The sequence below is a fragment of the Astatotilapia calliptera genome, chromosome 16 (genome assembly GCF_900246225.1).
Source record: "Astatotilapia calliptera chromosome 16, fAstCal1.2, whole genome shotgun sequence".
Lineage (NCBI taxonomy): Eukaryota > Metazoa > Chordata > Actinopteri > Cichliformes > Cichlidae > Astatotilapia > Astatotilapia calliptera.
Window position 1 is genome coordinate 28,015,061 of NC_039317.1, and position 25,289 is coordinate 28,040,349.

Consider the following 25,289-nt stretch of genomic DNA (forward strand, 5'->3'; position numbering starts at 1 on the left):
ACAGTGTCACATTTCAGAAGCTGTTTTTTTTTTTTTTTAAACAAAAAGCATAAAAAATTTCTTTCATTCTGGCTATGCCATCATGTACAGCCAAGAGAAATTCCATAACTAATGTGTGTAACCGCACGTAACTACAACAGTTAGACGTGTTATAACATACTTATATTTTCCAAAAACTCCATCCGTCATACATACAGATGAATAACTTCATCATTTCTCGGGTGGTTGGCCTTTTCTAAATCGTGACAAGCAAAAAAAGGAAAAAGATTCTTTGTACAAAATACAGAAAGAGACAGAAAGAGCATTTGTTTAAAAACAACAATCTTTGTGTTGTATCTAGCTATGTGGATAGATGTAATGTGAGTGTTTTGAAGGGAGGAAGGTTCAGGGCTGAAGCAATCAGCTTCATGGGCTCATCCGGTTAGAATAAGAAAAGCAGCCATCTAATGCAGAATTAGTTTCAGGGTACTCCTTTTATTCTCAAATAAATAAGGCAAAAAAGGAAGGAAACAAAGACACACATGGACTGCCAATGCTGAAAGAAAACAGAGATTCAAGTTACTCATTACCTTAACATTACATAAAATAAAAACCCAAACAGAACCTCACCTCAGCTGCCGCCCCGTGTGGAAGTGAGGAAAGAGTGAGCCAAAAGTGAATGCAGTCCTTATGTACTGTGTGACATATAATGTGTGACAGGTGAGTGCAATCAAGGACAAGCACCACACCCAATCAAAGGTGAGAGAACTAAACAAGGTGCATCTGGTGAGGTGAGTGGGTGTGCTGGGATGTGCTAAAAGGTGGGTCTCTACAACAGTGAGACAACAGTGCAACTCATCTTTGCCTGAAACTCTTTTTTGTGACTTTAGTCCAACCTGAAATATCATTAAAACAACCCAAAACATAATCATGTGTCCATAGATTTAATGAAACATGTTTGAGGACCTTTGATGCCTCAATTTCTCTCCTTGTACATCTGTTTTATGCCTTTGTTTTCTTCATATAACTGATTGCTATCTTCATCTGTGATTGCCCTCCCCCCTCTTCCTCCCCTCATTCCTTCTGTTAGCTTCACAGCTCTGCATCACACATGACTGCATCCCTCCCCTCCTGTATAAACCTTGTTTTCAGCCTGTTTGGCTGTTGCTGTGATAATGAAGGCACAGGAGGGGAGGTGCCAAGAAAAATAAAGACTGCTGGTTATTGCACTTACATTTTGTTGATGCACATCAGTTTCGCTGTGTGGGAGCGCTTTCTTAAAAAATTCTCATGGGTCTGAGAGTGCACTGAGGAGCATTGTTCATGTTTTAAATATTTTTTTAAAGTGCCATTGCCTGAACAGATTGGGACTTTAAGAATTATACCAACTTCACAGCTGGTGCCTCTTTTCTGCTCCCCTAGTGTGCCAGCAGTTAGCAGTAATAGCTAAAGTTAGTTTGGAAATGGACTCCACGAATCAGTAATGTAGCTGTGACATCGGCTGTTTGTTTGAAATTTCAGGCGAGTGTTTTCACTGTCGACATGTTGGTGTTTTGAAACCAGATGTGATGAGCAAGGGATGGACAAAATTATGGAACTACAAGCTAACAATTTATAACTGACAAGCAATTAGCCAGTTAGCTTACTGTGCATAATCCTCCCTTTTGACTTTCAGAATAACCAGAATTTAAAAAAGCTGAGTTAACATTTTAATCAATCAATAATTTTTCAGATACAGAAGCAACGTTTATACACATTTGATTTTACCTAAAGAAGCTCAAACTCTTTATTCTGGCTAATGTGAGCTAACACTAGCTTGTCTGCTAATGTAGCTGTTTTTCTTTTTGAGCTTTTTATGAATTTTTAATTTCTTGTGGTCCTGAGCAAACATTATACTAAATTCTTCATCATGCATGCATATAAACATCACCATAATCACCCTAATGTGTGATTTTTTCTTAAACCACAAAACCACAAAAATAGGAGTTGCGTTGCAGAATAAGTGAGAAATTCTGAATTCCTAGTTTGAAATTTTCGAGGTATCTTCCGAGGTATCTGGAACATTGTGTTAGTCACGACAGCCACAGGTGTCATTAATAGAATAATTTTTGTGGGTCTAATACTTTTAAATCATAGCAGGAGGACATGGGACAAGGTGAAAATGTAAATGAAGCAGCATGTCCAACAATGGCAGACCCGGTCTGCTACGTAATTCAACGTGCTAAGTCCCTGTTTGGGCCTTGTCTGAGAAAGAAACAGCCTCTCTCAGTGCCAGTTTGAGAGTTATTTTAATTTCCAAACATGGCAGAGTGAAAAGGTCCTTCTCTCCCGTGGCACCATGCCTCTGATTGTGATGCACGCTCGTGTTTGTTGATAAGGTCACAAAAGACCTCGACAGTGTTTGCGCCTGGTTTTAGTGGGCGAATGTAAACGTTTTGGGGAACAGAAACAATCCTCAGCTGACGGCGAGCTGTGAGCGAACACAGAGATAAGATGGAAATTCAATGGTAAAATTAAACACAATTAAACAGCAGCAATAACGAAATAGCACAGATGGTTTGAGTCACATGCAGACAGCACAGCGGGATAAGACAAAGACTGAAGTTCCCACCAAAAAAGAGACTTATAGTAAATGTAAAATGTCATCAGAATAAACTGAATATTACTGATAATATAATAAACTGACATACATAAAGGCTTAGATATAAAAAAAAAAAAACTGGTGGATGATTAATCATGTGCTGTGTTGTAAATGCTCACAGTGATGGATAAAAGTCTGTCACAGTTGGATCTTGGACATCATCTGAATATCTGACTAAAGATCAGGCTGAAATCTCTTTAAGACATGAAAAGGGAAGCAAATGTATTTAAAGTGAGCTTCTAAATGCAGCCTGATTGTAATCTGATTACACAATTAATGTTGGAATTTGTTGAAAGATTGAGATTCAGTCATTATAAATGATTTCAAACGATATTTTAAAGGCACAGAGTCTGAAATTTAAGAAAAAAATAAGGGTGAGAGAGGAATGTCAATGGTGAGGAAAAGAACACAAAAACTAAAACTTGCTAAGGAAAAACTTCTAAATTTGCTATTTGTGAATTCTGTATTTCTTCATTCAAAATTACAGAAATTACAGAAGATGATTAGGGCCACTGCATGGGGGAAAAAAAGTGGGCACGTCTATTTTTTCTTCTTTTCCAGAATTCTGTAAATGTTGTAATTTCTTTCTCACTGGTTTGTCATTGTTTTTGTTTTGTTTTGTTTGAAAAATAGGTGTTTTGTTTTTTTGTTTTTTTTAAAGAAATTTGCAGGATTTTCCAGAGTTTTCCTCATAAATTTGCAATTTTATATCTTTAATTTTTTCTTCTAAATTTCAAACTTCTCCCCAACCAAACCATCAGCAATCCTGATACTAGATTCACAAAGTAAAACTTTATGTTTTACCTTCTGTGATGTTGTTTGAGGTGTTTTCTTTGTCCTCACACCTCACAGAGCATCACTGTGGGAAACAAGAAGCCTCCTCCTCACCATCATCTGTCTCTCAGCCAAGCGTACACAAATAGGAAAGGACAGCAGCTAAATAGTAACACACACACAGACACACACACATCCGCTGTATTTGTGCTGTTTGTGCAGTCTTATCGGGCAGAGATAGGGCAGCTGAGCGGATTGTCTCAGGACCTCGGCTGAACCCCTGAACCTGGAGGCTGTTATCACGACCTCTGACCTCTCACACATGCACACACAGAGATAAGTTGACTCCTGCAGTTCAGGTGATTTTCGAGAGCATGAACGTGTGTGTGTTGATGGTTAATGTGTTCCGGAAGGCGAGCAGAAGAGGAAAGGGAGTGGAGATCAGATGAATCAGATGTGTTCTCTTTGGCCTCACAAACCAACACACACATATATGTAAAGAGGCTGTTAGCCGCCTCTTAGCTTTTCTTATGCAAAGTGGTCCCTGGAGGCGCAGACAGTAAAGTCACCTTCTCCACTCTCAGGGGAAGTTTCCACCATTAGAAGGTGAAATACAGCCAGAGATGAAGCTCAGATCTCCTGTAACACAGTCCACATGTAGAGCAGATCAAACCCATCTCCCCGCTTCACGTCTAACTCCCCTGACGGATCCGAATGTTTGTTAGGCCTCCAAGTAGAAAAGACACCCGCCTTTGTTCCCTGGAGTTGGCCTGTAAAAAAGAGGCAGGTTTAATGTTTTAAACGACGAGCACCTTCTTCATCTTCCCGACTTTCCAGCGAACGGGGAAGGCCAAGTGGCGAAGATAATCATTCGCTGATCCAAATATTTCTCATCTTCATCCCTGAGAGCAGCCAGACAGGAGGAAAAAAGCAACAGCTTCTTTTTATCTAAAGCACGCACGGCCGAAATGGAGCCACCTCCATCTGACCCACAACATCTTAAAAAGGGAAAAGGCAGCTTTACACACAGGAACCTCAGCATTAATGACTGCATTGTGTCTGCACAGATTTAACTTTTTAAAGTGCTGATGTTTGTAATGTGGTTAGTGACCCAGCAAACACTTCCAATACCCTTCAGCTGACAATCTTTATTCTGAGTGATTAATCGTTTTAAATTAACCTTTGGGAAGGAAATCCAATGAACAAAACACGAGATGAATCGGGAAGAAACAGATGAGGCTGATGTGTTACGACACAAACAGGCGTTCTTTCTCTTGAACTGGAATAACATGATCAGTCCTTCCTTTCCAAAGTGACGAGTTTGCTTGGGAGTCAGTGATGGTGGTTTCTCGAAAACCAGGTTTGATACAAACGTCAGCTTTTCTTTAGATGGGATGTTTTTTTAAAACTGCCATAAAATCTTTTTACCACAGTCTGGATCACATGACCTTGAACAAAATTATTATTGTGATGGATTTCCAGTTCACTTAGCCTATAATGAGGCATTAGCAGCTCTGCATCATGGTGCCTGGACGGGAGCAAGAAACGAATGTTAAGGATGGCTGTTTTATGCAGAGTTATTATACTGTTGTATTTGTTATTAATATTTTTTAAATTAAATTTCTTGTTTTCGATACATTGTCTACTTGGTTTGGTTTGGTTGTGGTTATTTTCAGTGCTACTTTTTAGTGTTTTTTTTAATACTTAATTTGGGTTCGGGCAGGTATTAAAACAGAAATAAACTGTGAAGGCAGCCATGAAGATAAATCAATAAACAAGCTTTTCAAACCATCTTTATGCTTGGCATATCAGACAAATGGAAATAAACTCTTATGTACTTTTTTAGATGATCTGAGTTACTTGTGTAAGTACAAATATCCTTTGTGACACAGTCCTTGAGTTTTGCAGCATTTTGGGTTTTAGTCCCTGGTTTGAACCACTTTTCCCATTCAGAGCTGCTTTAATTCTTCATTCCATAGATTCAACAAGGTGCTGGAAACATTTCTCAGAGATGTTGGTCCATGTTCCCATCCCAAAGGTGCTCTGCTGGGTTTAGATCTGGTTCAAGTAACCAGTTTGAGATTATTTGAGCTTTGTGACATGATGTGATATCCTGCTAGAAGCAGCCACCAGAAAACAGGTACACTGTCATAAAACCATGGACACGGTCGGCAACAATACAGCTGGCACTGAGGGCACCCAAAGTGTGCCAAGAACACAATCCTCTACACCATTTACACCACCAGCAGCCTGACCTGTTGATACAAGCCAGATCCAAGCTCTTATGTTTTTTTACCTCACCCCCAACTCGCAGCAGATTCTGTTTCTGCCGGACATTTTTTTCCTCTGAAAAGGGAGTTTTTCCTTCCCACTGTCGCCAAAGTGCGAGGGGTCTTCTGATTTGGGGGGTTTTCTCTGTAATATTGTAGGGTCTTTACCTGCCAATATGAAGTGCCTTGAAGCAACTGTTGTAATTTGGTGTGATATAAATAAAACTGAATTGAACTAAAAGTGTGTTTTGGCTCAGGTTTTGTCTTCCTTCAGTGCTTCCTTGTCTCATCTTTCTCTCTGTGCCTGCCTCTGTTGTTATGTCTGAGGTGAGTCTTCTCTCTGCGTTTAGCGTTTGTTTTCAGTGATTTCCTGTTTACTTTGAAGGTTGCTGATCTTGCCTTGCATTAGTTTTTCTTCCACCTTTATGATTGTCTGCATTACTTTCTGCTCTCACTGCATTAAAAGTCCCAGGTTGCTGATTGTTTTTGTTGGATTGTCTGTTTCACCTGTTACCCTCTCCAGAGTTTCCTTGCCTTGTTTATGTACCTCTAGATTTATTCACCTTTTGTTCTGAACTTAAATTATGAGTCTGCTTTTTATTTTTATTTTACTCCGTGTTTTGTTCTGTATTTGGTCCGTCCCTGAGCTGAACTGCAGGTTTTAGTAATAGCCTCCATTTAAGTCAGTAAAATTTTCATTGTGGCAGGTCATGTTTAAATTCAGGCTTTTCGCTAGCCTTTTAGTTTGACCCTGTGGAGAAATCCTCTGAAGGATGTTGAAGGAATATTTACAGTTGAGACAGGGAGAGACAGGTTTTAAGGGTAGAAATCAGTCGATTTGTAAGGGAAGATGGAGAGGGAGACGAAAAGGAGAGATTAGAGGAATGGAAGGATTTGGAAAAAAGTGACACACGAGAGGGTGATGGTGAAAGGCAGGGTCGAGCTGACCATATTCTGTGTCATTTTATTGGAGAAAATGTGCTTTTTTTGTGGAAAAACTTCAGTATTTCTAGTTTTTGTTGTCCAGCTTGGTGATAAAATGTAATTTATACAGAGTATTTTTAAAGAATGTCAAGTATCCTCCCTTTTCTTTCCCAGTCAGGGATCAGGCTTCATGTTGGGTGTAGGGCATGGTTCCAGGAGGCACACGTGTGCACCAAATTTCATACATGTGCACAAAACACGATGGTGTTTTTTTTTTCAGATATTTGTGAGGCTCAAACCTGTAGCTGAAAAAGAGATGTACCAGCTGATGAAAGCATTCCTACTGAAACCCAAAGACAGACAGCAACTGCTGCAACAGCTAACACCTGTTTATTATTTAAAGGTTACTGGGATAAAATAGAGAAAACTTGAGTATTTACTTAAGTATTTACACCCTTAGGACACATCAACAAGCACTGTGATTTCAGCTGCTCTTCTGCCTGGTAACAGTGTTTGGTGTTTCACTTTGGATGGATCCACAGATTAGCATATGCTTTTTCAGTAGTGATGGGTCGTTCGCGAACGAAATGGCTCTTAGAGCCGGCTCTTTGACGTGAACGACGCGAGCCGGCTCCTTATCGCGAGCCGTCACGTGGGTTTTTGTTTGTTTTTTTTTTCTTTCTCTCAGCCTCTCTCTCGCACTTTTTTTCCGCTTCACTCTGCACGCGAGCCTTGTGCTTTACGCTGGGCAGAGGGGGGAGGGGCGGTAGTTACACTCAGTAGCACAGGAACAGAGCCAGAGAGAGAGAAAGAGAGGCAGGGACAACAACATTAGAAAGGTATAGTAATCATCCACAACTATTTTCGGTTGCAGATGATAAAGGATTGAGAAAATTTATTCATGCAGGTCCATATGACAGAGAATATGCATGTTCTTTTAGTTTTCATATTATAATTTATATTTAATTGTGTTGTGGTTTGCAGTGTTTTGTGTTCTTTTCACTTTAAATTTGTGAAAGGAAAAAGCTGAAAATTTAAATAGTTAAAACTTGAAATGTGAATAGTCGATTTTTGTATTATATGATTTATTTATTACATTTTATGTGGAGTGAATAAATAAAAGTATATTTACGGTGGCCCCTAGAGACAAAGCACATACAAACTTCAAATCACGTACGAACTCTGAAGCATGTACAAACTCCAAAACACGTAAAAACACGTACAAACTCCAAAACACGTAAAAACTCCAAAACACGTAAAAACACGTACAAACTCCGAAGCACGTAAAAACTCAGAAGCATATAAAAACTCAGAAGCACATAAAAACTCAAAACACGTACAAAAGACAACAGAAGTGCTCCAGGATGCTGGGCGCAGTGTTTGAGCCTTTGTTATCTTGTGGCTACACAAGCCAGCAAGTACCAACGACCGGATTTGGTGTGTGGTAATAACAGGTAAATGAACTTTTTTTTAAATTATTTGAATATATATATATGAGTGCCTGTGTATAAATACACAAACAATACACACATGCTTTCAATTGTGTAATTTAAGTGATCTAGTAGCTCTGCTTTGGAAGTTCAGTTCATGCTAGAAATGTGTTTTGGAGTTTGTACGTGTTTTGTCTCTAGGGGCCACCGCATATATTTATATATAAACATATATAAATAAAACCACTTGTTTTTACGTTAGTAATTCCTTTTGTGCATAATTTTATATTATTGTTAATAATAAATTAATTAAAGCAACAAAACAACCTGAAGAGCCGGTTCGGAGCCGAAAGAGCCGGCTCTTTTTAGTGAGCCGAACCGAAAGAGCCGGATCTCTAAAAAGAGCCGGAAATCCCATCACTATTTTTCAGACTGACACTTTTAGCCTTTCTTTATATAACCTTATACATTTATGACACACGCGTGCTGTGTCACGTCACACCATGTTTTCCCCTTGTGTAAAAGTGAAAAATAGGACAAAAAGATAAAACTCTCAGAATGTTCGACTGCTTCGTTATATTTGGAGTGGTTTCCATCACATTCAACAAAATCTGCAAATCTTGTAACCTTTTGGTGAATTGTAACATTGTAACATTCCCTGATGAGACTGACTTCCTTCTACCATGAAAAGCCTTCCCTTCATATAAACTGGATAAAAGCCAGACTTTCGAAAAGTGCATGTCTGGCAGAACCATTTAAAAGATATGACACTGTCTCAGTAATAAAAATGCTGTGCAATCACAGATAAAGAGCGACGTAAGGTCACCCTACCCTTCATGTTATAATCTTCCCAGCTTCGTTAACATGTCCCACATTTAGTTCATTTTGATCTGGTCACTCTAATCGCAGATGTTTATTAATCTCTAGGTGATTATTAGGTCTTCATAACTTTCTTCTTAAAACAAATGTTTCAGATTTCAAGTCGGCTTTGAGGACCCAGATTTCACAGCAGTCAAGTCCAAGTCTTGGGTTTGCCTAAGACTTGGACTTCCTTTTGCTGATCAGTTCTTGAGTTTATAAAATAGTTCCCATTACTGTCTGCACCTCTGACTGTTTTTTGTCTTCAAGTATGCAGCTCTTCTCTGTTTGCAGGACTAAATAAAGTCCCACAGCCCACCAACACTCCATCGTCCCATTCCTGTCATTCCTGGAATTAGTGACGCGAAGCGTGGGGCCTTAAAGAACCAAGGTGCTCTCCTCCTCCACCGCTTTGTTCTTTCTCACGCTGAGACCAGCCGAGATCATCACTTCTCCACTTCTTCCCATTGAATCCTCCTCCTCCTCTGCATTCCTGAGGGCAGCGCATTGCCTGGGAGTGACGAGGAGACATTCCTGGGACTTTTGTTGGGCTCCGGATGCTCTTCCGGGGAGAAATGGAAGGAGGAGCAGTAACGGTAGAAGGTGTTTCTTTACGACTGCTTTAAATTTATTTACAAAGATGGAGATGCTGGAGGTAATAATGGCCTTTTTATTTTCACTTACAGTGAATGTGATGACGCAGTGACACAGTGAGCTTGAGCAAGCTGTGTTCATGTAAGGACTTAAATAGCAAAGTGTATATAAATACTTTTAAAGGACACATTCTCTCCTCCAAATCATTGCAATAAAGCTAAGCCAAAATAAATCTTCTGGCCACCACCAAGCAACAGGCCAGAGCTGGCTATAGCAGTGCATTCAGCAGCTTAAGAAGCAGAATGGAGTGGCCACAAATCCCAAAGCGGAAATAAAGACCCCAAATCATGACATCACAGCCAATCTCTAATGTAGTATTGCATTTCTCTAATCTCTAATATAATGACCAAATACCCCTTTTGGGCACACTTTAGCCCATATGGGACCAACTCTGAACAGAGGGTCAACATTCAGTCACAAAGAGCCCCAAAAGTAGCCCCTATTAGGCCTAACCTGTTTGCTAACTAGAGTGGTTTTACCCCATTCAGGTGGGCTAACTTATTTTAGCCTTGTGGCAAATATGGTCCAGATTTGGTCCACTTTAGCCCAGATTTAACCCCAATGGATTCCATCTAGATAGCAATGATTGTTTTGCTGACACCTGGAATTTTCTTTGTGCTACATTTTGGCCTTGACTAGCCAAGTTGACTAGGGGAGCGCAAGATGTCAGGTGTGTTGTGGCACTTGGGTCACATCTGTCCCATTTTTTCCAGTGCTGTAGCTGAGCCATAAGTGCCGAAAGTAGCCCAGCTTTGGCACAAATGTGGGGAACTGGAGCAAGGGGATGGTTGTAACAAAGCTCAGGTCTCTGTGTGAGTACTGACCCACCTCACAGGTCAAATAAATCATTATTTTAAACATGACGAGCATTCTTTCTGCAGCTGTGCAAGTTTAGAAGTTATTTATCTGTTGGTTGTGTATATGCAGCTGAGAACCAGACTGCTCTTATCACAGCCAGTGTGTATAGAAGCCTGCACTTTTGTCTTACGTCTGCTGAGTAGGCTGGCACTCCTCAGACGGGTGTGTGTTTTGTGCCTATATGTCTGAAGAATGTTAATTCACGGTGGACAGAAATCAAGGAAGAGAGCCAGACAATAGAAAATGGATAACGTGAGAGGACAAAGAAGCTGGCAGGTCAGATTAATGAAGTTGAACAAGTCTGTGAAGTCTTTGAGAGTCATACACTCAGAGATGCTTTAATTGCTCCTAATCACGTGATTTCATTGTTCATTGAATGTCTGCATCCAGTTTTTAGGGGCCTTTTAGGGGGCTGTGGTCCATTCTCTTAGTGGAAATGTTAGCCAAATGGAAAGTTAGTCTAAGACCATGACTAAACAATGACAGGGCTGGGTGATTATTAGATTTTTTTTTTTCAGCTAACAAAGATTACGGAAACAAGATAAAGGGGATAAAACAATTATTTTGCTTTATCTCGTGCTTTAAATCAAGCACACCCCTTTCGTTTTGCAATATGTGCTTTCAATGCTCAGACCCACTCTGAGTTTGGTTCAGCTCAAGTATGAGGAGATATCGGTGTAATTAACAGTTTAAGAGGGCAACAGACTTTTCTGTAACTTCCATGTTTGCTTCATAGAAGACTTCCAGAAAAGCACACCAGGGTGAATCAGGTGTAAACTCTTTATATACACCCTTAAAAGGACCTTTAATATCTCCTTGTATATGATCCTTTATACGACTGTAACAACAGCACATTTCAGGCCTCGGTCAGCAACACTCCTTTCACCAGTTTCACTGAAGAATAACCCGGCCGTTCAAACTGAAGACTGATGTGAGATCATCATTACTTTTGTGCAATGAAGTGTGTCTTATAGTTTGACTAAGATTAATGCCTTCATGATATATTTCACAACCCAAGCAAGGAGCAAAAATATTACTGGAAACCAGTTGTTGATTGAAAGTGGCAGGAAGTACCTGTACGCATTGTGTCAGATACATAAACACAGTGAATTAACCCTTAAAACAGCCACATAAATAAGCCCTCTTATCACTGCACCCTCTGGCATGGCGGTAAATAGGTGAGAAACCGCCATCTTTTCCTTTTCGCTCCCTCAAACTCGAGCACACAGACGGTTTCTCACAATATCCTGTTTCCGATCACTGCCTCTTTAACACTGGATCCCCCTGCACTCGGCCAGAGGCGAGGAGGGAGTAACAGGCGGGCATGAGAGAGACTGCCTCTGAGGGTTCACAGGCATCAGCGAGGGCAGCCTGGGCATTGTTTGTCTGAGTGGTTTATGTCTGGCATGTGAGCAGAAATCACTGATGGTTCATAGTCAAAATAAACACTCCTGTAAATCACCTTTGATTAAACCCTGTTCAGGTACTGATAGTGTAATGTTACAGACTGTAAATATAATATTTCCTATAGTTTTACTTAGAAATGTCAGGACTCTTACAGAAAGAGGTGCATTAATGTTATATTACACTTTAGATTGGATCATGAAGACTTTAAAATCAGTTGTAGACCTAGGAAAAGGTAAATATTCTCTTAATTGCTATGAATGACATTCACGGCTGTTAACTGAGCTGTCTTTAGCATTTTATGGCTCAACAGCATCTGGTTTTTTTTTTGTTTTTTTTAAAGTCTTGTTTATTATATATGTTATGATGACTTGGACACAAACGTAAGTGCCAGACACCTGTTGCATAGTCAATTTTTCCATGCTTCCCATAGATATGAACCCAATAAAGACTTTCCTGATGAGTTTATGCACTCAGATACTCATGAATAAAACATTAGGTCCATCTGACAGTCAATTAAATGTCAGAAAGCCGGACTAGCCTCTATAGCTAGCTGTTAACCTATCCAATGATAGGATTTTGCTGATTATGGTGTGCTTCTGTGTCCACAGACACACTAACATTAGCTAACATTAGACAGAAAAAAAGATAACTCAGGGCTGGATTTGATTATGAAGCACTAAACAATCCCTCTCTAGCCTTTATTAGAAAAAAAAACATGCTTTTTTACTGGCTAATGCTATGAATTTTCTAACGTCATCAAATGAACATATTTTTCATGTCTGTGTACGTCTGTTTTTACACCCACTAGTTTGAGTGCATAACTGTCTTCTTACTATCAAGTGCTGCTACATGAACAGTTTTGCCATTTGTTTAGGAGGGCTTCATTTCATCTGGTAAATGCTAATTTACCTTTCAAGCTAAATATTAGCTTACAATCTAATTTTACCTATCATTAGCTTCCAAGCTAATACAAACAAATAGCTTGATACCATATGTAAAAGCTAACTGGCTAACCCTAGCATTAGCAAAATACTATCTGAAACCACATCAGTTGTCAGTGTTTGTTAATGCTATTAATTATATGAAGATTTCAAAGGTAATGTTAGCTAATGTTCCTCACTGTTGTTATTGGGAGTGGGAAAAAATGAGGGATAATCCTTCCTGAGTCCTTTATATAGCAACCACTAAATGACTGGGATTAAAGCGTGTTCGATGCTTATGTAATACATGCTTAATTTGGATTTTTCCTTAAAAATTTATTTTCCTTAAAAAACAAAAGGTGAACTCTACCTGCTGAACCACACCTGTCTGAGAGTGTGTCTTCTAATCTGTTTTCAAAGCAAACTGCATGTATCAAACCTTCCTCGATTTACTGAGGAGCTAAATAAATATTTGAGGGGGATCAATGAACAGTGATGCTCTTCACAATGCTATCACTGTCTTGTATGTGCTTCATGCTAACAGAGCATTGTGGGTATTGTTAAACCGGCATTGTGGTCCTGTTTCTTTAATGTTTCTGTGATCAATCACAGGGGTTACAGTGCAAACAGCAACAGACCTGGAGTCAGAGCAGGCACAGCTTTCTACTTTACTTTCTATAAAAACCCCCAGCACAACTACAGATCTTAAAGAATCTGAGCACACATCACCTCCTACAATCCTGCAGCTATTACTGGAGGTTTTCACGTTGCCAAGCTTGTTTCACCTCAGTGACCCGAAGCAGAGAGTAAAACCAGCACCTGTTTCTCAGACCAATCCTCCTCAGTGCTGGAATCTTTCCTTCCCATGGAGATTACTGCTTCTGCAACTCCCTGATTTATGTTTCCTACAAGAGCTCAATAATAAAGAGATATGAGGGAGAGTGGGAGGAAGAGGAGAGGAGGAGATAGAGATGGGAGAAAGCAGAGGATTTCATGGTCAACAGGGCAAACACACACACTCACATACACAATGTTACACATGTTCACCCCACACAAAGTTCATGTCTGGTATTTACTGCTTCCTGGGTCTAGCAGAGCTAAAAGACTGTTTTATTGATCTCTTTGTGTGCACATTTGAGGCTTTCTCCATCATTAAGATGTCCTCTAAGGCAGTGAGAGGTGAAGCATCTGCATTAAAATGTCAGAAAATGTGAAAATGATTAATTCCTACTGAGATAATTCATCAGTTTTATCAGGTGCCAGCTTTCAGATGGAGTCATATTGGGCCACTGTGTATTTAAGAAAGCCACAAAGCCCCACAATAATACAAAAATAATGTCTTAAATCATTAATCATTCCTTATCCTCTTTGCTTCCTGAACAGGGATAATTCTGTTCATATGTGATGGTAATTCACCAAACTTCAGCAGACTGCATATAACAGATGAATGCAGCCAGTGTAATGCCACCTATAGGTTTGTGAAGTTATTGTGAAGTTGTGGTCAACCCAGAACGTCAGCCCATATTAAAGAGGCGGGGTTTGTAGCACCTGACCAATCAGAAAACTGTACAGGTCTATTGGCAGCAGAGCAGCTGGTAAGAGAAAAATAAGGGATTAAACACATAATACAGACTGAATACCTCACAGCAGCAGTGTGTGTGTGTGTGTGGTTTAACAGCTTTAAGACTGGAAAGGAGCTGCATTAATAAAGTTTATTTGAAGCCAGGAGGAAAATTAACACGTCTCAGTGTCACAGCTCTATAATTAAGACACAGGAGAATCTGGCAGATTACAATTTTTATACCATTAACATAATATGTAGATGTGTGCAAGACAGTTTTATTCTTCCAGCTGCTGCCCTGAAGGCTTCGCCTGCGATCAGATTTGATATAAAGTCCGCAGGTACAAACAGTTTTCCTGTTTTAGGAGCATATATTAATTCTTAAAGAACAATAAAAATGTTTTAAAGTTGCCGTTAATAGAAGAAAAAAAAAGCAAGAATAAAGTTTGACTAGGAATCTGTATTTCTTACTGATGCTCAACAGATAAAGACCAAGACTTTGGACCCTCTTACTATCTGCACGCTGATATCAGAGGGGGTGTCACAAATGCAGACTCTGTTCTCCATGTAAGGATCAGAATATAGGTTTTAAGCTGTCAGTCATGCAGAGCTACTCTAGTGGAGTCCAAGAATAAAAATATTAAGCTGGAATTGAGCTGAATGGATCCACCTTAAAGCTGAAATGATGGCACTAGTACACTTGGACATGAAGGAGCAGGTTTAATAGGATGCATCCAGCTTGTTTGTGGCAGCAACACTTATCTGTGAAAGGAGTGTTTAAGCTCAGCTTTATTGACTGAAAGAGCCTGAAGCTGCCATAAAAGTCCACGACTACCACTCCTGCTAGTACTGCTACTACTGTGACTACCACTATTACTGCTACTGCTGTTTTATGACCGAGCCTGCAGGTTGTAAAGTTACTGCTGTTCACATACACAAAAAAGATGTGTGCTCAAACACACGCACACACACACGCACACACATAGAAGTCCAAGGGGAGATGTGTGGGTGGGTGTCACACCTGGTCAGGTAAAATCCACCTGGCTGCTCCCCTCTTCTTCACTTGTCGTTCACCCGGCGGCTGTGAAGCGAGCAAGGTTCCCCCCCCCCGCTTTCTTCAACCTTTTGACCTCTACACTGATTATGAAACCACATTTACACACAAACATTTAAAGCATTCCTTAGACACAGTAAATTTCTCACACACACACACACACACACACACACACGCCCAGCCGGCCCTGCCAGAGGCCGGTAAACTGCAGTGTTTTTGTTATTCATGGACTCGGACAGAGCAGCAAACACTAACCAAGGCTGAACTGTTTGGACAGATGTGCTTCAGTCCCTCCAGCAGACACACACACACAAACCCTGGGCTACCAGCTGACCCCCACAACCTTGACCTGTGACCCTCAGAGACGGTCTGGCTCTATTTTCAGACCAACATTTGAGCAGTGTGACACATAGAAGTGACATGAGCCTGTTTTCCAGCTCAGGGAAGGTGGACCTTATCCTCTCGTTTTAGCTGATGTAGATTTGTTCATGAAAGTCCGATTTCAAGTCATCAACCTTTGGGAGAGTAAGAGCCAAAGTCTGTAAAGTCGGTGGGCTGTAGGTGGAAGCCTATCCATTCATTTTCTTAACCGTTTAACCCTTGTGTCTACAAGGTTGGCTAAGCTGGTTGAACGTTGGTGTAGTTTGCTGTGTTGTGGCTAAACGTTGGCTGATTGCTGGCTCGGTGTTAGCACAGTGGCCATACTTTGGTTCAGTGTTGCGATTCTGGCACAGTTAATTAATTTTCATGCTAAATACTGTTGGAGTACTATTTCTACTTGCTTATTTCATGGGCTGTTTGGGATGTCTGTGGCCTTAAAATGCTGATTACCATATAAACAGCCAAAGCACTGAAGCTATGAGGCATTCAGGACTGCCCTAAAATTAGAGCTATGAAAGGCCCAGATTTTACTCTGTTTCACAGATCAATAGGCTTTTACTACATTAAAGCTATTACAGCCTTTTCACTTGGTTCACTGTTGTCAGTTGCCGGTTTCACAAACACCCCCCCTGCTGTGAAATTGCCTCAGTTCCCACCTGTTAACATGAGTTTTCAGCCCAGTTTCCTCTTGTTCTCTGTGTCCTCTTCCCTCCCTGCAGGGATCAGATGGGAATGATGCCTCTCCCTGCTCCCAGCTCCTTAACGCTGCCGCTGAGTGATGGGAACAGGCGACGTATGGCTACTTTCTCATGGCTGTGAGGTTTCGGTGCTGCAAGCTCTCACACAGGCCTGCAGAGGTAGAAGCAGACACACATAAATAGAAGCAAAGCAGAGACTATGAGGAGCTGAGAAGGGAGGAAGAAAAGTATAATCTTGATACACTTTTCCTGTATTTTTTGAGTCAAGGTCACAGAGGCAGGAAGGTGCAGGCGAGGGTGAAACACTAAGATAAAATGCTTTGACATCACTAAAATATGTTATTTCACAACATAATACAATGAAGACTCTTAATTTACTTCAGAATCTGGGTCTGATATTTTTTTTTGAGGATCAGAGAATAAATTTCATTTTCAGCAGGAAGGGAACAAATCTTTGTAAGAGCAGATGATAATAATAGCTACAGTAATGGTCAGCAGTAGTGACAGAGTGGGGTGGTGGAGAGGCAAAACATGAAGCTAGAGTTTGTTTGCCATCAACACTGCTCCGTAAATATCCATATGAATTAAAAACATGACTCCTGGGTCTGAATATGTGCTTGGTGAGTTTATTAAATACCTGCAGCTTCATGCGATCCACATGTGCATCTCTGAAGTGGGAGGCACAGCCGTGCTTTGTGACTTCACAGAGAGAGGATCGTCAGGACCTAACCGCCTACACCTGAGAAAGGTGTCCCGTCTCACACACAGTCACACCTTTAACGATCTGTCATTTGTTAGAGAGCCGTTGTCCTCGTGTTTTGAAGATCCGTCACAGCTGTTAGTAAAGTTTTGAGCTGGCTACCAAACTGGTTATTATTATTCTTTCACTTTTTCCTGTTTAACTTCATACAGGGACACTTGATAAGCAAATAAATATTGTGGTTACCGTGTTTTTACCCAGCTCAAGACACACTCTCACCCTCGAGTGGATGTTGGAGGACAGCTTTGTTTGTGCAAAACAGATTAAAATCCTTTTTTTCCATCAGATCTCGAGAAAGTCGTGCTTGCCTTTGCAGCTTTGTTACTGGACGAGTGTAACACACTGAACGCCGGGCTTAGCAAATCATCTTTTGCTCTTTTGGTCCATAGACAAAAGATCACATTACTCCAAGGTTTGCACTCGTGTAGGATCCCTGTGTATTAGAGTCGAGTGTAAAATGGTCGTGCACCTGCATATGCGATAGAAGTGCTGTGCTCGTACACTCCTGCAAGATCCTAAAAGTCTCCTAAAAGTCTGCATCCCAGTAAAGAGTCTGAGTTCCCAGTGTTTTAGGGAGCAGATAATAACTTTTTTGTAGATGTACAGTTGCACCTCTAGACTAAAGGTCCAGGTGAAGGTATAGATAGGATTTAAATGAAGAGCTCAAGCAGGCGAAATATTAAAAATCAAGCCTTTTAATTCAGCTGACAGCAAAGTTCAAACAGATAAACTGAAAAACAAGCCGAGGGAGCTCATCAAAACACTTTAATAAAGACACAGGTAGGGAACAAGGTACAATTAAAAGCAAAGAAGAGGTGAAGACATTCAGAGAGTAGGGAAAAACAGGAAGTAAAACTGGCCCTCCCTGAGCCTGGTTATGCTCAAGGTTTCTTCTTGTAAAAAGGGAGTTTTTCCTTCCCGCTGTTACCAAGTATTTGCTCAAAGGGGCCCGCCTGATTGTTGGGATTTTCTCTCTATTGTAGGTATAAAACTGAACTAAATTAGTGCGTCGCCTGCTAGAATAAGTTTGAGGCCCACAGAGCTGGAGTAACACACCTTCAGCGTACACACACACACACTCACACACAGACCTCACTTTTAGGCCCACTTAGTGCTCCAATGGGCACATCCATCTCACTCTCTCGGCACACACCGCTAACACGGACCCTCGAGTGGACAGCTCTGTTTGTGCACACCAAAAACAAAGTCCTATCTCGCTCTCTCTCTTTGTTAGACTCAGGGTGAGAGTTCATTTGCTGAAGAAAAGCGGGGTCAGATGCATCGATTTGGCCTTGTGACCGAGCGGGGAGGAGGAGGAGGAGGGTCTGCAGGCCTGACCTCTTCGTCACTGTTGCAGTTTTTGCTCTGAGGCTGAGGTGTTTACTCAAGCAGTGGGGGAACACGAGGATATCAACTTACCCCTCTGCTCAACTGGGAGCTAACCAGGCTTCCTATTCAGGCCGCACTGTCAGTCAATATCTTCCTCTATTCATACAAAGGTCAGCGGGCAGATCCCGGGGCAGCGGGGCCGGCCGGCGCTGAGGCCCGCGCTCTGTTTGTGTGGTAACCCCACTGCTCTCAGATAGAGTCCACCGAGAGGGGCTTTAAGTCCTTTTTAATCATTTCTTTCTGATTTATTATAACCTGGGCCGTAACTCGATGGAGCCGGGCCCTCCTCCTCCTCCGGAGATCTGAGAAGGTGTTGACACGTCGAAAAAGAAAGAAGAAAATGAATCATTGCTGAGTCTGAGTTTCTCTGAATGTTGTGCGATTGTTGACGAACACATGGCAAAGGACACGCACAGTCGGCTGCGCTTTGATGTGGAGCACATGCGTTTTACATTTAATCTGATTGCAGTGTCACTCTGTGTGTGTGTGTGTGTGTGTGTGTGTGTGTGTGTGTGTGTGTGTGTGTGTGTGTGTGAGTGAATCAAAGGGAGACGAGGCTTAGCCCGGGACACGGTGGGTGACCCTGACAGTGTGAAACGCAACCTGACAGGACAACAGGGAGGGTATATTACCACAAAGTCTCCACAGCATGTGTGTTTCACGGTGTATTTTTGTTTCACTCTGTGTGTGTGTGTGTGTGTGTGTGTGTGTGTGTGTCTGGTCACTGCAGGACATAGCTCACCCACATCTGAGTGACAACACAAACAATGATAGCAGGCAACAACACATCTGCAAATCAAGGATCTCATAACGGGACTTCAGAGTGGGAAAGTTAGAGCAGAGGACTTCTCATCAACACACACACACACACACACACACACACACACACACACACACACACACACACACACACACACACACACACACACACACAACTGGGAATTCGCTGGTAAAGGCTGCCCTCCAGTGGAGAAACAGGTGCACTATCTTGTCAACTATTCGGTTTTTAAAGTCCTGCAAACTAAATCTTTATTTCTAAATATTTTTATGGAAGATTCTCTTTCAAAAATTATTCATTTAACTTTTATAAACACTCATAAGAGTCATGCACATCCTTGGTTAACATAGGATGGACGGCGGATCAAACAAATTGAGCCGTTCTACATAAAATGAGACAAATCTGAGAAGAGCTTTAAAAAAAAGTAAAGAAAAAAAAGCATTAATGAAACTAGGCAAAACGGTACCTTCATACTGAGTGCGTGAATATATTTGAAGTACATATCAGTGGGATGAAATGCAATTTTTCTGGCATTTCTGATCCCTCGTAACCTCGTAATAGGAGCTAGCCAGATTTTCAGGGTTGAAAAACTCATTTAAGCCGTGTGGGATGGATGGTTACTCCGAACAAGTCAGTTCATATGAGACGGCTCCTTCACAGGAGCAAACTTTTAATACCGGCTTCATCTTCTGGCTGTGGCTTCCTCTGGGTTAAAATAATTTTCTGATTAGTCCTGAAGTAGTTTTTTTTTAAATCCTCGAAGGACGTTGATCTCTGAGGGTTTCGGGATCAGTCTGTTCAACTTGGGATGATTTTCTTTTGCCTCTTTTACTTATTTTACTAAACTTTAGATCAGCTTCTGTGATGCTTTTGTTTAGATATTGACTTTTTGGGTCCATTTATGAAACAAAACAAATCAGATTATGAATAAAACTGTAACTATATCTATCCACAGCAACGAAACACAGACAGATAAGAAATCAATGGATAACTTCCACCCGCAGCCTTGTTGATTATTTGATAATTTATATAAGATTCAGCTGGTCACTCTTTGCCATAACATTCGAGCGGTATGGAGATGATCTTCATCTTCTTCATTTTTTCTTTCTGATTTGTACATTTACTCTGGAATGAAATTTGAATGTTTTCTACCCTTTATCTATAATTTTTATTATCTTTCTTGGGCTTTTTTGTCGCTCCGTGATCTTGTCCTCCTCTCCCTGAGGGGTTTCCATCTGCCATCAAGACCTGGACTTGGTTCAATGCTGTGTAGGAGCTCCAAAGTGCAATCAGTGTCTTTGCTGTAAATCAGAAACACTCCTGGTCCTCGTCTGATTGGATCCCAATCATCTTGAAGTACAAACGAAAGAGAATAAACACATTTTATGAATAAAAATGTTCAGAGCCACGATATGTGGAAGAGAACAGGATGGCTTTTATGTGGATGTTTTCTGATCTTACTGACTAATGCACATGTTTCACCAGCACTGCAACATGTGGAGGTAACGCTGGGGATATTTTGGTAAAACCACCCAAAATCGTACCCCTAATGACATCATGATTTTTCTAAATTGCTGCAAGACGTTTTCCTGACTTTCTTTGGAGAAGTATTTTATGTTGGAGCAGCTCTGAGAACTGAGTGCATAAAATATAAGATTTCTTTATGCCTCGGGATCATTTGAGCACTTGTTATCGGCTGCTGTAGTTCGCTAAGGTGAAGCTAATCGATACAGCCGGAGTTCACAACTACAGGCATCTCATTGTGGTTTCTAAGGAAAGGTAAAGGTAAAAAAAAAACTCAAGAAGAATGGAGAGAAAACCCTGATTAACAGACAGTCTGTGGAAACTGGGAACTATGAGGATGTGGACACATTTCAACAGAAGCAAAACAGTAAAAAAAAATCTGGACATATGTGAAATGTTAGTTTGTGCTATCGAGTAGAAAAAATGCAAAAAGGAAAATTTTCTGTTAAAAAAAACCTCTGTGATAAATTACTGACAGACAGTCTGATTACAGCTAACACAACATAGAGTACAAAATCAGTTTCTTAGCAGCAGGTTAGAGCTGAGCATAAAAAAACATGTTAATTTCACTGAATTTAGCTTTATGGCTGCTGCCATGTTATCAGTGTTGTTTTTGGTCAATAATAATTATCTGTTTATTAATTATCTGTATTTAGCAATCAATAGCAACAAAATGCTACCATTGAGGCTTCTGAATGTGGAGTCCAGAAACCCGTGCATGACATCACAGCTGCTGTGGCTGCTGACGTTTTGGGTGATTGAGGATTCGAGCTGCTGGGCCCACTGAGTCATTTTATGAAGCTTCAAAATGTTTTCAGACTCTTATTGTGAAGCCATGCTGCTGGAATAGATGCAGTATGTGGTTTAGCACTGTCTTGCTGAAATATGCCATACCTTCCCTGAAAACATGTCTTCTCAATGGGACGTGTCTTTCAGCACTGATGGTCTTTTTCCAGATGTGCAACCTACCAACTCCACAGGCACTGATGCAACCCATTACTATCAGAGAGGCAGGGTCCAGAGGACGTGTTGTCCACGTTCAGAGCATTTCAGACTTTGTAGACACAGTTTTCTTTTTGTAGCTTGATGAACCTCTTCCCATTTAAGCCCACACCGAGTAGCAGACCTTCAGACTGGTCTCCTCAGCACCATGACAGATAAAAACTATCAAAGACTCTTCTCTCTGATTTAAACTCATCATCAGTGTCCTGGTCGCTGTGCAAAGCTTCTTCTACTGTGTTTCCTGCTGCTAAATCTATTCAGGGTGATGTTTGTCCTGAGTTTGTCCAACACCTCCATCCCTCAGTGTCTGTCACAGAGGATCCCTGTTGGGTCGTTTAGCCCTCTTGTATCTTTGGCGTTCCCGGCTCCGTTTGTGGACCGACGGGAACAGCTGCTGCTGGCTCTGATCAAAGCAGACTGGGGCCTGAGCACCGTCAGTCCCTGTGTTCAGCAGGGCCATTCTGTTTGGGATTATCACACCTGTGGTTCAGGGATTAATCCCAGCAGAGACATGGGAACCAGGAACAAGAGGCTCCCGAGAATGGCTGCACTACCTGAGTGCATGCTGGGAGTTTGGCCCCATAAATTGACTTTTTCATTTAATGATCAGTTGATTGTTCTAAATTAGTTTGGATCTAACTGATAAAGAACATTTTCAGGGAAACTGCAGAAACATGCAAGTCTGAAACTGAATAAAGTGTTTGTCATAGCCTGTATTTAAAAGATGTAACCTGTGTGACATCACCGAATGGTTTGTGAGGTTGTGCGTTTGAAGGCTGAGCGTTTTGGCTCTCAGCTTTTTGAAACCAGAGGTCTGCAGCGTCTTTGGGTCTGAAAAGTGAAACCAATGCTTTAGACTTGCAGTGTTTCCAATGACCAGCAGGGGGCGTTTCTGTCTGATTCTATGGGAGTCTGAAAAAAATGTACCTCCTTCTCACCCAGCTTATAACCTCAGTTATTTCCTGCTCAGTCATTAATTTTAAGTCTTAATGAATGCCATACAATTTTTATTTTATAAATTCTGATCATATTAGAGGGGAAAGGAGGAGAAACCAGAGCAAACTAGTGCATGCTAGTTGGCTAACAGCAACTGAAGTTTCAAAATAAATGCCAGGGGATTGTTTGCTACTGAAGTATTCATGTTGTTGTTCCAGACAGATGAAAAAAACTAAATAAAACTGAAAGAATGCCAAAGAAACTCTACATATATGTAACAAATGTCCATAAAAAGTAAACACAAGCCAGCTTGAATTAATTCAGTGATGCACGGATGCGTTTCAATTTTAAAGAATGACACAGAAAACACTCAGACCTACTTTGAAACAATCATTCGTGTCTAAAAGGAACTGCATTGAACATATTTCAGGTCTTTCGGTGTCGTGATTCTTCAGCATGTCGCCCTCCACTCACTGTGGAGACGAAATAATGATCTAAATGAATGGAAATGTCATTGACTGAACACATGAGGTCTTTACTAGTTTGGTATTTGCTAAAGTCTGACCTCCGACCTTTGAGCGTGATTCCAGCGGCGTCATGTGTCCACACACGATCAGGCCGAGCGGAAAATCCTCTCCTTGTTTGCTTAGCTTGTTCGACTGTTTCCCGCTCTGTTCCCTGTGAGCCCGTCTGTCCAACAGCTTTAAGTCCTGGCTGGCTTCACCCTCTACCCCCCACCCAGAAGGTCAGGCGTCTGAACCCATCACACACACACACACGTATGTAAAAACACACCAAATACCACTAATGCCACTTGTGCAGCAGCACCTTTTCTCTCACATTGTTTGACAAACATGGGCTTAACCCTGTAGGACCCTTAGAGACACACACTTCATTAAAGCAGCCACAAAGGCGGCATCTTAAAAACACTCTTCATTTTTCCCAATTTACCTCGCAGCTGCAGACGAGGGACAAATTAAAGGAAAAACTTGAACTTTTAACCCTACAGTGAGGAGATTCGGTGTCTCTTGCAGGGTTTGGGTCCCACATTTGTGTCCTAAGTGGTGTCATCTTCAGTAGATCAACCAAAATGAGCTGAAAATATAATTGATTAATTTGATTTTCCTGTCGTGTCATGACTAAATCAGTACGCCCAGCTCAAACAGGCTCATAAATACCAATAAAAAAAAAGTTGATCCGAGGAGAACTATAACCTACAATTACTGAAGAAATAATCCAATAAACCAGTTTTTTTAACTCACAAGTGACCGAGCTACTTTATTTTAATGGCTGTTTGGGTTTCTCACACCTGTACCTTGTCCTTTATTTGTGATGGCTACTCTAAAATATTCTAATGCAAAATTAATCACAGTTTTCAATCATGTAAAATAAGCTAAAACCCCCACAAATTGTGCTTTCTGTAATCCAGTACGCTTGTATTATTTTAACATCAAAACACTGATGAACCAGTAACTCCATAATACTTTGATCAACAACAAATTACTTCCATGCTTCAGTTTCAAGCTAAATGTGAACAAACATCTGGTTTACAGATGTGGAAGTCTTCAAGATTTTTGTGCAAAAAGATGAAAAAAATATTTCGATTCATGAAATATCTGAAAATTGTGCTAAAAGAGATGTTTATTTATGTAATAATAACTACAGAGAAATTACAATAAGATCAGAAGACTGCAATATTAAAGAGAGAGAGACGCATATTTCACACAGCTCTGCATTATCCGCACCATTAGCCTCAATCAGTTTAATCAGGTCCTGTAAAATCTATGAAAAGATGCAGAAGGTTGGTTGATAAATTCATGGTGGGTTATTAATCATGTTCATGAATAATAACATCCACAAACAGCAAAAAACATGGACATATCTTCAAGATCAGTAAACTGAAGCCAGTGTGGACGTGACTTAAATCTGCTTTCTCTCCACCAGATGGCGATAAGCTTTGGTCATCTTGACCTCTGTAATCTCTTTCCTTCTGATTTCATGGACTCAGTCGCTTATTTTGGTTCACACTGAAAAAAAAAATAGAGTGTTTTGTATTTTGGTCACACAACTGATGACTGAGGGCTGCTTTCTGTACAGCCTGCAGGGTGGAGTCAAAAGGGGGGGGGGGGGGGGGGGGGTCCTTCACCATATTTCTCTTGAAGTCTGAATAAAACATTTTTCAGCTTATAATATAAAACATAAATATACTAAAAAACATGTATTATTGTAAATGAAGCCACCCAGCAGCATAAAAAGTAAGGTTGTAAAGGTGCTTTGTTGTTTGCAGTCCAGCGCTCTCCTCTGCCATTATTATGGGTTGCAGGGGGAGACCATTATGTTTACATCTTGCCACAAAGTTATGAGCCAATCACAATAAGGCTGGTGAGTGTAGTTCACTATGCCATCAGCATAATCTGAATGGATTTCCAAAACTTTACAGGAACCACCAGGAAATATCAGGAAGAACTAAAAAACCTTTAAACTTTAATGG

The 25,289-nt window shown here is 40.8% G+C and overlaps 1 long non-coding RNA gene across 1 annotated transcript; it reads right to left on the bottom strand.

The window, feature by feature from the left end:
- Window positions 1–3,261: 3,261 nt before the first annotated feature.
- LOC113007830 (uncharacterized) lies at window positions 3,262–16,430 on the bottom strand. Its single transcript, XR_003269958.1, has 3 exons — window positions 16,368–16,430; window positions 13,535–13,620; window positions 3,262–4,164 (listed from the first exon to the last, which is right to left on the bottom strand). It is a non-coding gene; the product is annotated as an uncharacterized LOC113007830 (long non-coding RNA).
- Window positions 16,431–25,289: the final 8,859 nt, after the last annotated feature.